Source organism: Lactuca virosa, chromosome 3 (genome assembly GCF_052849685.1).
Source record: "Lactuca virosa cultivar CGN04683 chromosome 3, Lactuca_virosa_CGN04683_v6, whole genome shotgun sequence".
In the NCBI taxonomy this organism is placed as follows: Eukaryota; Viridiplantae; Streptophyta; class Magnoliopsida; order Asterales; family Asteraceae; genus Lactuca; species Lactuca virosa.
The window spans coordinates 52,520,832-52,533,175 of NC_136428.1; positions in this window are offsets into that span (position 1 = coordinate 52,520,832).

Genomic DNA, 12,344 nt, shown 5'->3' on the forward strand with positions numbered 1-12,344 from the left:
TAATGATCCATCTTGCGAGACGCTTATTTCGGTCCATGAATGAACTTGTTAATCTTACACATCTTTTATAACCTATCTTGGTTCAATTATGTGTTTGTTCTAATCCATGATTGTCTCTACTTGAAGATCCACTTGCACCTAAGGGTTAAGGTCAAGTGCTAGGTCTACCAAATTTCAACATACACGGACTGAATCTCGCTTTCCATGTCTTCCTTCCATGTTGTAGCCTTTAGGGCCTACCATAGCTTCCGATAGATGGTATACTCTGATTGCAATCTACCAGTGACTCATATACCTTAGTAATATATACTCTTATATAACAAGGTCCATGACGTCTTCTATCAAATCTATAAGGAAAAATGGAAACATGTCAGTTTCCTTAATAGCTCTTTCAATTCCAAATTGAATGCTATGTCCAACTTTAGGCTCTTCGTTGGTTGACTCTTGAATCTTATCAAGATCAATGTGGCTCCCACTGGCCCTTTTGGAAATCTGCCTCCTCTCTTGGAAGACTGCCCTTTGAGCAACATACACTTTGTTCTTAGAAGGTTGTTAAACAATTATCCAAAATGCTTGATGGGTTCACCAACGAGATAACACATCTTTAATCAAAGTCCTAGATTGTCGAGTGCTTCACGACAAGCGCAAGCCTCATAATCGTAGACTTCCATATATGGCAGTGAGGATAGAATCCCACTTCACATAACATAGAGTGTTTCAAGAACCTACTTAGTTGGCACAAGACCAAAGGACTTCTTGTAACATTATTCATGGTACAATGCACGAATTGTTAGCAAACACAGTGCGACTCATCTAGTACAAAATCAATGAACGATTTGTTACTCTATCCAACTAACACTTCCTAGTGGTAGTGTTTTCGGCGGAGATAGATAATGAAACTCTTTCACGATCAAAAAGATGATCGATAAAGTTTGGACTGAGATTCTCACCGTGAGTGTCTCATCCTATTGCCCAATTGATTCTTAACTTCGCTATATGAGAGCTCTGAACACCTGAGAGGTTCCAGACTCACATCCATACGAAGTTGGTCTCACTATGTATCGTGGTTAATCTGAACGGTCCATTAGTGTGAACTAATTCCAACAGATACTCACATCACCCAGTGTGACAACCCGAAACTTTTTCCGTTTCCATTATGCAATTTCCGTTAATAAAACTTGAATTTTATTAATCTTCCGTCGAACCTTTGATTTCGAAAATCATCTGGTATTATATAATTAAAATTATATATGCAAGTCGGAACCAAAACCGCGCGAAACTCGAATTATCCTCGAAAAACATCATGTTCACGGCCTGACTGGAGTTCACGGCCGTAAACCTGTTTACGGTCGTAAACTCGTTTGCGGCCAGCGTCGGGTGGACCCCACCCACCGACCACAAAACCTCTATAAATATGAGACCCCCACCCTCATTTGAACACCTTTGACCGGAAACTCTCTCTTTCTCTCTCTAAAAATCGTGATCGTAAACAGCTAGAAGGCCTTCAATCTTCGAGAAAACACCGAGAAACTCTGTTTAGAGTTATTTCGGGGCATCTGGAACACATTTCTCTTCGAAATCAGCACCTTTGTTCTTGAGTTTACGGCCCATCTTCAAAGACCGTAAACCTAGTTCACGGCCGCAAACCCTTCCTAAGTGGTGAAAGCTCGTTTTCTCGATTCAAGCAGGTTCCGGTAACATTTCTTAACCGAAAGTAAGTGTTTTTCTAGCACTTTATCTAACGAAATCGCTAATTTAGATACATATATGTATTTATTGATATTAGGATTTCGTTAAGTGCCACGTACAACAACCCGAGGATCTTCGTTTCCAGTGAACGTTTTCGCACAACCACAGTGAGTTCATACCCCTACACTTTTACTAGTTTTAAAACGTTTTCAGGGGGAGAATACAAGCTAAATCATAAATGCTTTTGTAAATTAATACAAAGAGCTTTTAAAATTTTAAAACTCATGCAATTCTCATACTTTAACCCTTTTGTACTATGTTGAGCATAAGGGAAGTTTTTCAACTTATCACTAAATTGCATAGTTTTTCGGACTCGATATTCACTACGCTATACATGCAAACTATAATCGGTATAGTTTGGGATTTTCGAAACATAACAAGTACAGAAACTGTCACTACTAAACATATATGACAGATTTAGTTATAGTTTACATCACAACATGAACATGGCATTCATAACTGTAATTGTCACTACATACGGTATACACACGGATTTCACTACGGTATAACGCTACAACACTACATGTAAACTAGATTATACGATACTGTGAGGCTCTACTTCAACACTGTACCCTTAGGATACAGGGATAAATCCTATCATAGTATAACCAGAGTCTCCTTGAGGGAGAGCGTGAGATTTGTGAATAGATCTATTCGGGACTGACAATCCCACACCTGAACTGCTAGCTACAGTTAGGCGAGCATGCCTGGGGTGAACAAATGCCATTTAGCTTAACGTCTGAAGAACGTTATAAAGGTCTCTAGGTCATATCAAGTATGGTTATACGACTCGCAAATAAGTATAAACTAACTTTGGTTTACAGACTCTAATCTTCCTTTGTTTTATTTTTAGTAATAAAACTACCTTCATATATACACTGATAGTAATCAGGGATTTCTAAACTTACATCTCTACCTCTAGGACGGATAACTTGCTTTTAGGGAAAATATGGGATTTTCCCAAGATAAAACTGGCAGTTCTAAAACTGATGATTTATCTTCTACTAATAGATACTCTTTCAACACCACTTTTCATAAGAAAATATGGGATTTTCTTGAGGAACACTTTTCAAAAGAATCAAAGAACCTCTCCCACTAAAACTAATTGCTTATGAACTCACCAGCTTTACGCTGATATTCTTTTAAACTGCTTGTATCCTCAGGAAATCAGTAAACAGGTACTCCTTGGATTTAGAGAAGTCGGAGGAATAAGAGTCTTGTTTTTATAACTTTACATACTTTTGATGTACCTAAAACAAGTTTTCAAACTGATGTAAACATTTTACCTATATATGTATCCACTGTATTGGTTGTGTTGCTATGTTTCCTATTATTCATTGGTTGTGTTGCTAAACATGACGTCCTCCACCTCGGAACGATTCCGCCATTCTGGTTTCGGGGTGTGACAGATTGGTATCAGAGCCCTTGTTTATAGCGAACTAAGTATACCGAACCTTACATGGTATACAACTATAAACACTAAGGGGCCTAAGTGCTCTAAACTAAAAGTATATTTTCGAAATATAAAGTATTTTGTAACAAGTATACTAGTATGCATACATAACAGAACCAGAGTCATAGATAGAACGAAACAAAGGTACTTGGATGTTGGGACACTGCGGTTAAACCTGGGCAGTTATGTAATCATGTCTAGGGTCAATATAGCCTGATCAACTATATTCATTCGAGACATGACCAACATGTGATTGGGAGTGACTGTGGTGTTACAGCAATCCTAAAACTTACCAAGAACAAAAACATCCAACATAAAATACTATAGGAGTATTTTAGCTAGAGCCAAACTCAATCTATAGATTCCAGGTGTTGCTACCTCTTCTTTCTTAATCAATAACTTGCTTGCGTTAGTAACCTCTCTGTTCTTATCTCTCGGTAGTATACTTTTATTATCAGGATAAGATATATCTTGTTTCATATATCTCGAGGACTTACCATCCTCTTCTTCCTGGTTGTTTCTAGAACAAGATGCCTCCCCGACCAAGACCCATAAGAAGAAACGACGACACTCCACCACCACCACCACCCCCTCAGTTCGACCCCGTCATGTTCCAGGCAGCAGTTACCGCCGATGTAACCGCAGCAATGGCACAAGTGAACTCTGGTGGGGCTGGAGGTGGAACCGACCCCCAGCTACAAGACGGAAGTCAGGGACATCAAAAGGAGTGTTCCTACAAGTACTTCATGACCGTAAAACCCAAGCCCTTCGACGGAAATGGAGGTATTATTGCTCTAACTCGATGGTTCGAGAAGATTGAATCCATCTTTGAAATTTGCGCCTGTTCCGAAGCCAACAAGGTGAAGTTCGCCGCCTGCACCTTCAGCGACAAAGCCTTGACCTGGTGGAATGGTCGAGTCAAAACCCTAACCCTACCAGTGGCTAATGCCATGGGTTGGGAAAGACTGAAGGAACTCATGCTTGCGGAATACTGCCCGAGGGGCGAAGTGCAAAAGTTGGAGCACGAACTCTGGAACTTGAAGATGAAGGGTTCCGATATCGCTGCCTACACCGCTAGATTCTATGATCTGGCTCTCCTCTGCCCGGGAATGGTCACCCCGGAAAGCAATAAAATCGAGAGGTACATCTGGGGACTGACACAACCAACCAAAGGAAATGTCTTGGCTGCTAGACCGGCCACGTTTGAGAGCGCCAAGGATCTGGCGCAGACTCTGATCGATCATGGGATCGATTTGGATGAGGCATCAGCGGTCGCCGAGCCACAAAAGGAGAGTGGCGAGAAGAAGAAGAAATTTTGGAGCAAACGCAAGGGCCAGTCTCCTCAGGAGCCCTCCAAGAAGCAACAAACAGTGGCAGTCCATGCTGCTACTACTCCTACTACTGCTCCCACTGCTGTTCCAACCACTCAAGCTCCTACCGGTGGTTATTCAGGAAAACTACCTCTGTGCCACAAGTGTACCTTTCATCATCACGGACCTTGCCGTGATTTGAATTGCAACAACTGTGGAAGGAAGGGACACACGACCCGATACTGCAGAGCACCAGCCCAACCAACCAATCCGACTCCTGGAGCGGGTGCCAGCCAAGCCTGCTATGGATGTGGAGAAGTTGGTCATTTCAAAAGAAACTACCCCAGAGTGACAACGGGCGGCAATACAGGAAGAGTGCTGGCGATGGGCCACGAGGAAGCAGTCACTGATCCTACCGTTGTTACGGGTACGTTCCTCCTTGACAACTCTTATGCATGCATTCTTTTCGATTCTGGTGCGGAAAGGAGTTTTGTTAGTCATGCATTCAAACATCTAATCAAATGTAAATCCCAACCTCTAACCGAAACATTTACCGTCGAGATGGCTAACGGAAAGAAGGAAAGCACTAACGATATATTCATAGGCTGTACTCTTACCCTAGACGGTCATTCTTTTCCCATCGACCTTATGCATGTATCCATTAAGAGTTTCGATGTCATTATCGGTATGGATTGGTTAAACCCCAATCGTGCTGATATCCTTTGCTACGAGAAGGTTATCCGTCTCAATCTTCCGTCTGGCGAAGCCCTCACTATTTTCGGTGATAAGCTCAGTTCGAGCCTTCGTATCATTTCATGCATCAAGGCCCAGAAGTATCTGCGGAAGGAGTGTCATGCATTCCTAGCTCATGTTGTCGACGAGACATAAAAAGTTAAAGACCTCGAGAACATCACCGAAGTCTGCAACTTCCCTGATGTCTTCCCCGAAGACCTCCCAGGAATTCCTCCCGAGCGTCAAGTCGAGTTTCGTATCGATTTAATCCCCGGAGTTACTCCCGTAGCTAAATCTCCTTATCGTTTAGCGCCAGCGGAAATGCAAGAATTATCCAGCCAGCTCAATGAGCTGATCAGTAAAGAATTCATAAGACCGAGTTCCTCACCCTGGGGAGCCCTGATCTTATTCGTAAAGAAGAAAGATGGATCTTTCTGGATGTGCATCGACTACCGAGACCTGAACAAGCTGACCATCAAGAATCGTTATCTCCTACCCAAAATCGAAGACCTCTTCGATCAACTTCAGCGAGCCAGTTACTTTTTAAAGATAGATCTAAGATCAGGGTACCATCAGTTGCGAGTCCACGAGAATGATGTGCCCAAGACAGCATTCCGAACTCGCTACGGACACTACGAGTTTGTATTAATGCCCTTTGGTCTGACCAACGCACCGGCGGTATTTCATGGATCTGATGAATCGGGTGTGCCGCCCTTTCCTAGACAAGTTCGTGATCGTGTTTATTGATGATATACTTGTCTATTCTCGGAACGAGACTGATCATAAACAGCACTTGAGGCAAGTGCTGGAAACATTAAGGGCGGAGAAGCTGTATGCAAAATATTCAAAGTGTGAGTTCTGGATCAGGAAGGTAACTTTCCTCGGTCACGTGGTTAGCAAGGAAGGCATACATGTGGACCCTTCCAAAATCAAAGTGATCGAGAATTGGTCGGCACCAAAGACACCCACAGAAATCCGGCAATTCTTGGGTCTCGCTGGCTATTATCGCAGGTTTATCCAAAACTTTTCCAAAATCGCTAAGCCTTTAACCACCCTGACACAGAAAGGTGTAACCTTTAGTTGGGGAGAAAAACAAGACACTGCATTTGAAACATTGAAGCAGGCCCTATGCAGCGCACCTATCTTGTCCCTGCCCGAAGGGACGGAAGACTTCGTTGTCTACTGTGACGCATCCAATCAGGGCCTAGGCTGTGTGCTCATGCAACGAGGAAAGGTTATCGCCTATGCTTCAAGGCAGTTGAAAACACACGAAGTCAATTACACAACTCACGATCTAGAATTGGGAGCAGTGGTCTTCGCGTTAAAGATCTGGAGACACTACCTCTACGGAACCAAGTGCACCATTTTCACCGACCATAAGAGCTTGCAACATATCTTTGATCAAAAGGAGTTAAACATGAGACAGCGGCGATGGGTAGAGCTACTCAGTGACTACGAGTGTGAAATTTGCTACCATCCCGGCAAGGCCAATGTAGTAACAGATGCCCTCAACCGCAAGGATTATTCAGGTCGTAGAGTGAAGGCATTGACTATGACCATCCATTCCCGATTATCCACAAAAATCCAAGAGGCTCAGCTGGAAGCCTTAAAACCAGAGAACATGTCGGATGAAGCCTTGCGAAGAATGGAAAAGAATTTAGAGGTCAAGGGAGACAGAGTTTACTATTTCATGGACCGTATCTGGACCCCGAAGTATGGTGGTTACAGAGAAGTTGTCATGAACGAAGCTCACAATACGAGATACTCCGTTCACCCAGGGTCAGATAAAATGTATCTGGATCTCAAACAACTCTATTGGTGGCCGAACATGAAAGCAGAAATTGCTACCTTCGTGGGCAAGTGCCTGACTTGTGCCAAGGTAAAAGTAGAATATCAAAGGCCCTCAGGTTTGCTTCAGCAGCCGGAAATACCTGAGTGGAAGTGGGAAATGATCACCATGGATTTTATCACCAAGTTACCCAGATCTCCGAGTGGGCACGACACCATCTGGGTAATTATCGATCGATTGACTAAATCCGCCCACTTCCTGCCAATCAAAGAAAATTTCAAGATGAAGAGACTCACGCGGATCTACATTCGAGAAATAGTTCGCCTTCATGGAGTACCTATATCCATTATCTCCGACCGAGATAGCAGGTTCACCTCGAGATTTTGGCAATCGCTACAGAAGGCTCTTGGAACTAAGTTGGATATGAGCACGGCTTATCATCCTCAGACAGATGGATAGAGTGAGAGAACAATTCATACATTGGAAGATATGTTGAGAGCCTGCGTCATCGACTTCAGCACGTCATGGGACACTCATCTTCCTTTGTTTGAATTTTCCTACAACAACAGCTACCATACCAGCATCAAGGTTGCGCCATTCGAAGCCCTCTATGATCGTAAGTGCAGATCCCCTCTGTGATGGGCTGAAGTGGGTGACACGCAGCTAGCCAAGGGTCGATTCCCTGACAGCACTCTCACTGGTCCTGAGATCATCCGAGAGACGACTGAAAAGATCATACAAATCCGAGAACGACTGAAAGCCTCACGAGATAGACAAAAGAGTTATGCCGATAAGAGACGAAAACCCTTGGAGTTCCAGGTTGGTGACCGTGTCCTTTTGAAGGTCTCACCATGGAAAGGCATGATACGTTTCATAAAATGTGGAAAGCTAAACCCAAGGTACATTGGACCATTCGAGATCCTTGCTAGGATCGGTCCAGTAGCATACCGACTCCAGTTACCTCGAGAACTTAGCCACGTACATCCCGTCTTTCACATCTCGAACCTAAAGAAGTGTCTGTCCGATGAGACACTTGTCATTCCCCTCAATGAGATCGAGCTAGACGAAAGTCTACACTTCGTAGAGGAACCAATTGAAATCATGGACCGGGAAGTCAAACGAACGAAACAAAGTCGCATCCCGATAGTGAAGGTTCGCTGGAATGCCAAGTGGGGACTTGAATTCACTTGGGAGCGTGAGGATTCAATGAAACAGAAGTACCCTCATCTTTTTCCAAGTCCATAATTGTATCTCTATTCTTGAATTTCGGGACGAAATTCCCTCTAACGGGGGGATGATGTGACAACCCGAAACTTTTTCCGTTTCCATTATGCAATTTCCGTTAATAAAACTTGAATTTTATTAATCTTCCGTCGAACCTTTGATTTAGAAAATCATCTGCTATTATATAATTAAACTTATATATGCAAATCAGAACCAAAACCGCGCGAAACTCGAATTATCCTCGAAAAACATCATGTTCACGGCCTGACTAGAGTTCACGGCCGGAAACCTGTTTACGACCGTAAACTCGTTTGCGGCCAGCATCGGGTGGACCCCACCCACCGACCACAAAACCTCTATAAATATGAGACCCCCACCCTCATTTGAACACCTTTGACCGGAAACTCTCTCTTTCTCTCTCTAAAACTCGTGATCGTAAACACCTAGAAGGCCCTCAATCTTCGACAAAACACCGAGAAACTCCGTTTAGAGTTATTTCGGGGCAACTGGAACACATTTCTCTTCGAAATCAACACCTTTGTTCTTGCGTTTATGGCCCATCTTCAAAGACCGTAAACCCATTTCACGGCCGTAAACTCTTCACGGCCGTAAACCACTCTTCACGGCCGCAAACCCTTCCTAAGTGGTGAAAGCTCGTTTTCTCGATTCAAGCAGGTTCCGGTAACATTTCTTAACCGAAAGCAAGTGTTTTCTAACACTTTATCTAACGAAATCGCTAATTTAGATACATATACGTATTTATTGATATTAGGATTCCGTTAAGTGCCACGTACAACAACCCGAGGATTTTCGTTTCCAGTGAACGTTTTCGCACAACCACAGTGAGTTCATACCCCTACACTTTTACTGGTTTTAAAACGTTTTCAGGGGGAGAATACAAGCTAAATCATAAATGCTTTTGTAAATTAATACAAAGAGCTTTTAACAAATATAAAACTCATGCAATTCTCATACTTTAACCCTTTTGTACTATGTTGAGCATAAGGGAAGTTTTTCAACTTATCACTAAATTGCATAGTTTTCCAAGCTCGATATTCACTACGCTATACATGCAAACCATAATCGGTATAGTTTGGGATTTTAGAAACATAACAAGTACAGAAACTGTCACTACTAAACATATATGACAGATTTAGTTATAGTTTACATCACAACATGAACATGGCATTCATAACTGTAATTGTCACTACATACGGTATACACACGAATTTCACTACGGTATAACGCTACAACACTACATATAAACTAGATTGTACGATACTGTGAGGCTCTACTTCAACACTGTACCCTTAGGGTACAGGGATAAATCCTATCATAGTATAACCAAAGTCTCCTGGAGGGAGAGCGTGAGATTTGTGAATAGATCTATTCGGGACTGACAATCCCACACCTGAACTGCTAGCTACAGTTAGGCGGGCACGCCTGGGGTGAACAAATGTCATTTAGCTTAACGCCTGAAGAACGTTATAAAGGTCTCTAGGTCATATCAAGTATGGTTATACGACTTGCAAATAAGTATAAACTAACTTTGGTTTACGGACTCTAATCTTCATTTGTTTTATTTTTAGTAATAAAACTACCTTCATATATACACTGATAGTAATCAGGGATTTCTAAACTTACATCTCTACCTCTAGGACGGATAACTTGCTTTTAGGGAAAATATGGGATTTTCCCAGGATAACACTGGCAGTTCTAAAACTGATGATTTATCTTCTATTAATAGATACTCTTTCAACACCTCTTTTCATAAGAAAATACGGGATTTTCTTGAGGAACACTTTTCAAAAGAATCAAAGAATCTCTCCCATCAAAACTAAATGCTTATGAACTCACCAGTTTTATGTTGATATTCTTTTAAACTGCTTGTATCCTCAGGAAATCAGTAACAGGTACTCCTTGGATTTAGAGAAGCCGGAGCAAGAAGAGTCTTGTTTTTATATTTTTACATACTTTTGATGTACCTAAAACAAGTTTTCAAACTGATGTAACATTTTACCTATATATGTATCCACTGTATTGGTTGTGTTGCTATGTTTCCTATTATTCATTGGTTGTGATGTAAACACGACGTCCTCCACCCCGGAACGATTCCGCCATTCTGGTTTCGGGGTGTGACACCCAGTGACGCATTTTGAAGAGAGGTCAAACGATATCCAAAATCTGATCCAACTGGATATTTGGTAATGCATTTCTTATTTATGTATCCAAGACTATGATTCCACAAATACATTTCACCCAAACATTTGGATGTATTTGAATAAGTACTTATTATGGTTAATCTGAACGATCCATTAGTTGAACTAACATCAGCAGATATTCACAATAATACACCTTATTCAAATGTTTGAATCAATTTTGAACTATTGCTACTATACTAGCTTCATTGATTTCATGACTTTCTTTTAACATGTTAGAATGCTCCACATTTAAATAAGTCAGAACTATCTCATGAATCATAGTATAAACAATTTCAATTATAATACCATAGACTAAACATTTGAAGAGAATTGTCCTTTGATCCTATGAGTGTAGCAAGGGCTTGACATTCATGATCAAATTATCTTTTCCATGTTTCAGTCTTCTTACTTCATTTTAGCAACTGCACATTCTTGCAAATGTCAGTTCTTAATCCTTAGTAAAATATTCAAGGTTTAGAAGTAATGTTTTGATGGCATTATAAATCCTTATATTTGATTGAATACCAAACATGGAAGAACTAGTTATCTTTTGATCTAATGGAAAGTAGCACGGGCTCGTGATCCATGATCAAATTTAACTTCTTCATGTTCCAGTCCTTTCACCTCAAATATACATTTGGGCAAGTTTGATTTTTAGTCCTTTTCTTGTTATGGAAACGAGCAGCTATCAGAACATGTCTTAGAATAAGCCTTCCTTTGTCCTAGGTATTAGGGCCTAGATTAGGTATACAACACTAATCTCCTTTTAAACCATGGGGAATTGGCTTTCTTCTTCTTGACACTTCTATTCATGATATTAAAATATGGGAGTGTTTTGAAGTATGAGTTTGTATGATTGGCCATGTTAGTTCCAAAAGGAAACCTTAACATGTTACACAACTCCTTAATGGATATTCCAAGTTGTTCATTATCAAAATCATAATGAACTGATCATTTATAATGTTAGCTAGTCGACTAACCATAGTCAACTCCTAACTGAAGGAGATTCCATTTTACTTCAATATGTCAATTTACAACGTACATTTGATAATTGCTCTTTCTAACAATTTAGAATGCAATGTTTGAAGTAGCCTAGGAAGAGCTTTAACAAAGGCATGATCTTTCCTTTCGTTTATGAGAACTATTCCCAAACTACGAATTTGACAAGATTGATCATCCTCATAGCTAATCCTCTCAAAGGTTTATAGCAGTACATTTTAATGGATAAGGTTATAGACATCATTCAATGACAAATTCCATTATAGTTTGTTTTACTTATCCTTAGAAAATAATCACCCTAAATTATTTTAGAAGGCTAGGATCCATATTTGGCTCCATGATGTGTAAAGGGATGCTGTAAACACACCATAAAGTTATTTAGGTAGGCAAATCCCTTTGCCAATTTCGATCACCACGAAATTCCTAGATATTTGAGATTCATTGACTATCAATGGCATGTTAATCTCGGATTATGTTCATCTCAAATTCAATGATGGGGTCGTCGCGGATCATTGAACAGATGGTGAATCAACCATACAAAACCGCGTGGTCCCCGGCTCAAGTTACGCTTGAGATTCGCAAGTTCCACATCGTTCTCTACCTATACTCTCAAATTGACGTGCCGGTTAACCACACGAGCTCCATCAACAAGTTATAAAGAGAATGTGCAACTTTTATGGATAACATAAGATTCACATTAAATAGATTGAGAATTAACCATACAAAATCGCATGGTCTCCGGCTCAAGTTACGCTTGAGATTCGCGAGTTCCATATCATTCTCAACTATACCCTAAATTGATGTGTCGGTTAACCACACGAGCTCCACCAACAGAATATAAAGAGAATGTGCAATTCTCATGGATAATATAAACTCACATTCTATTA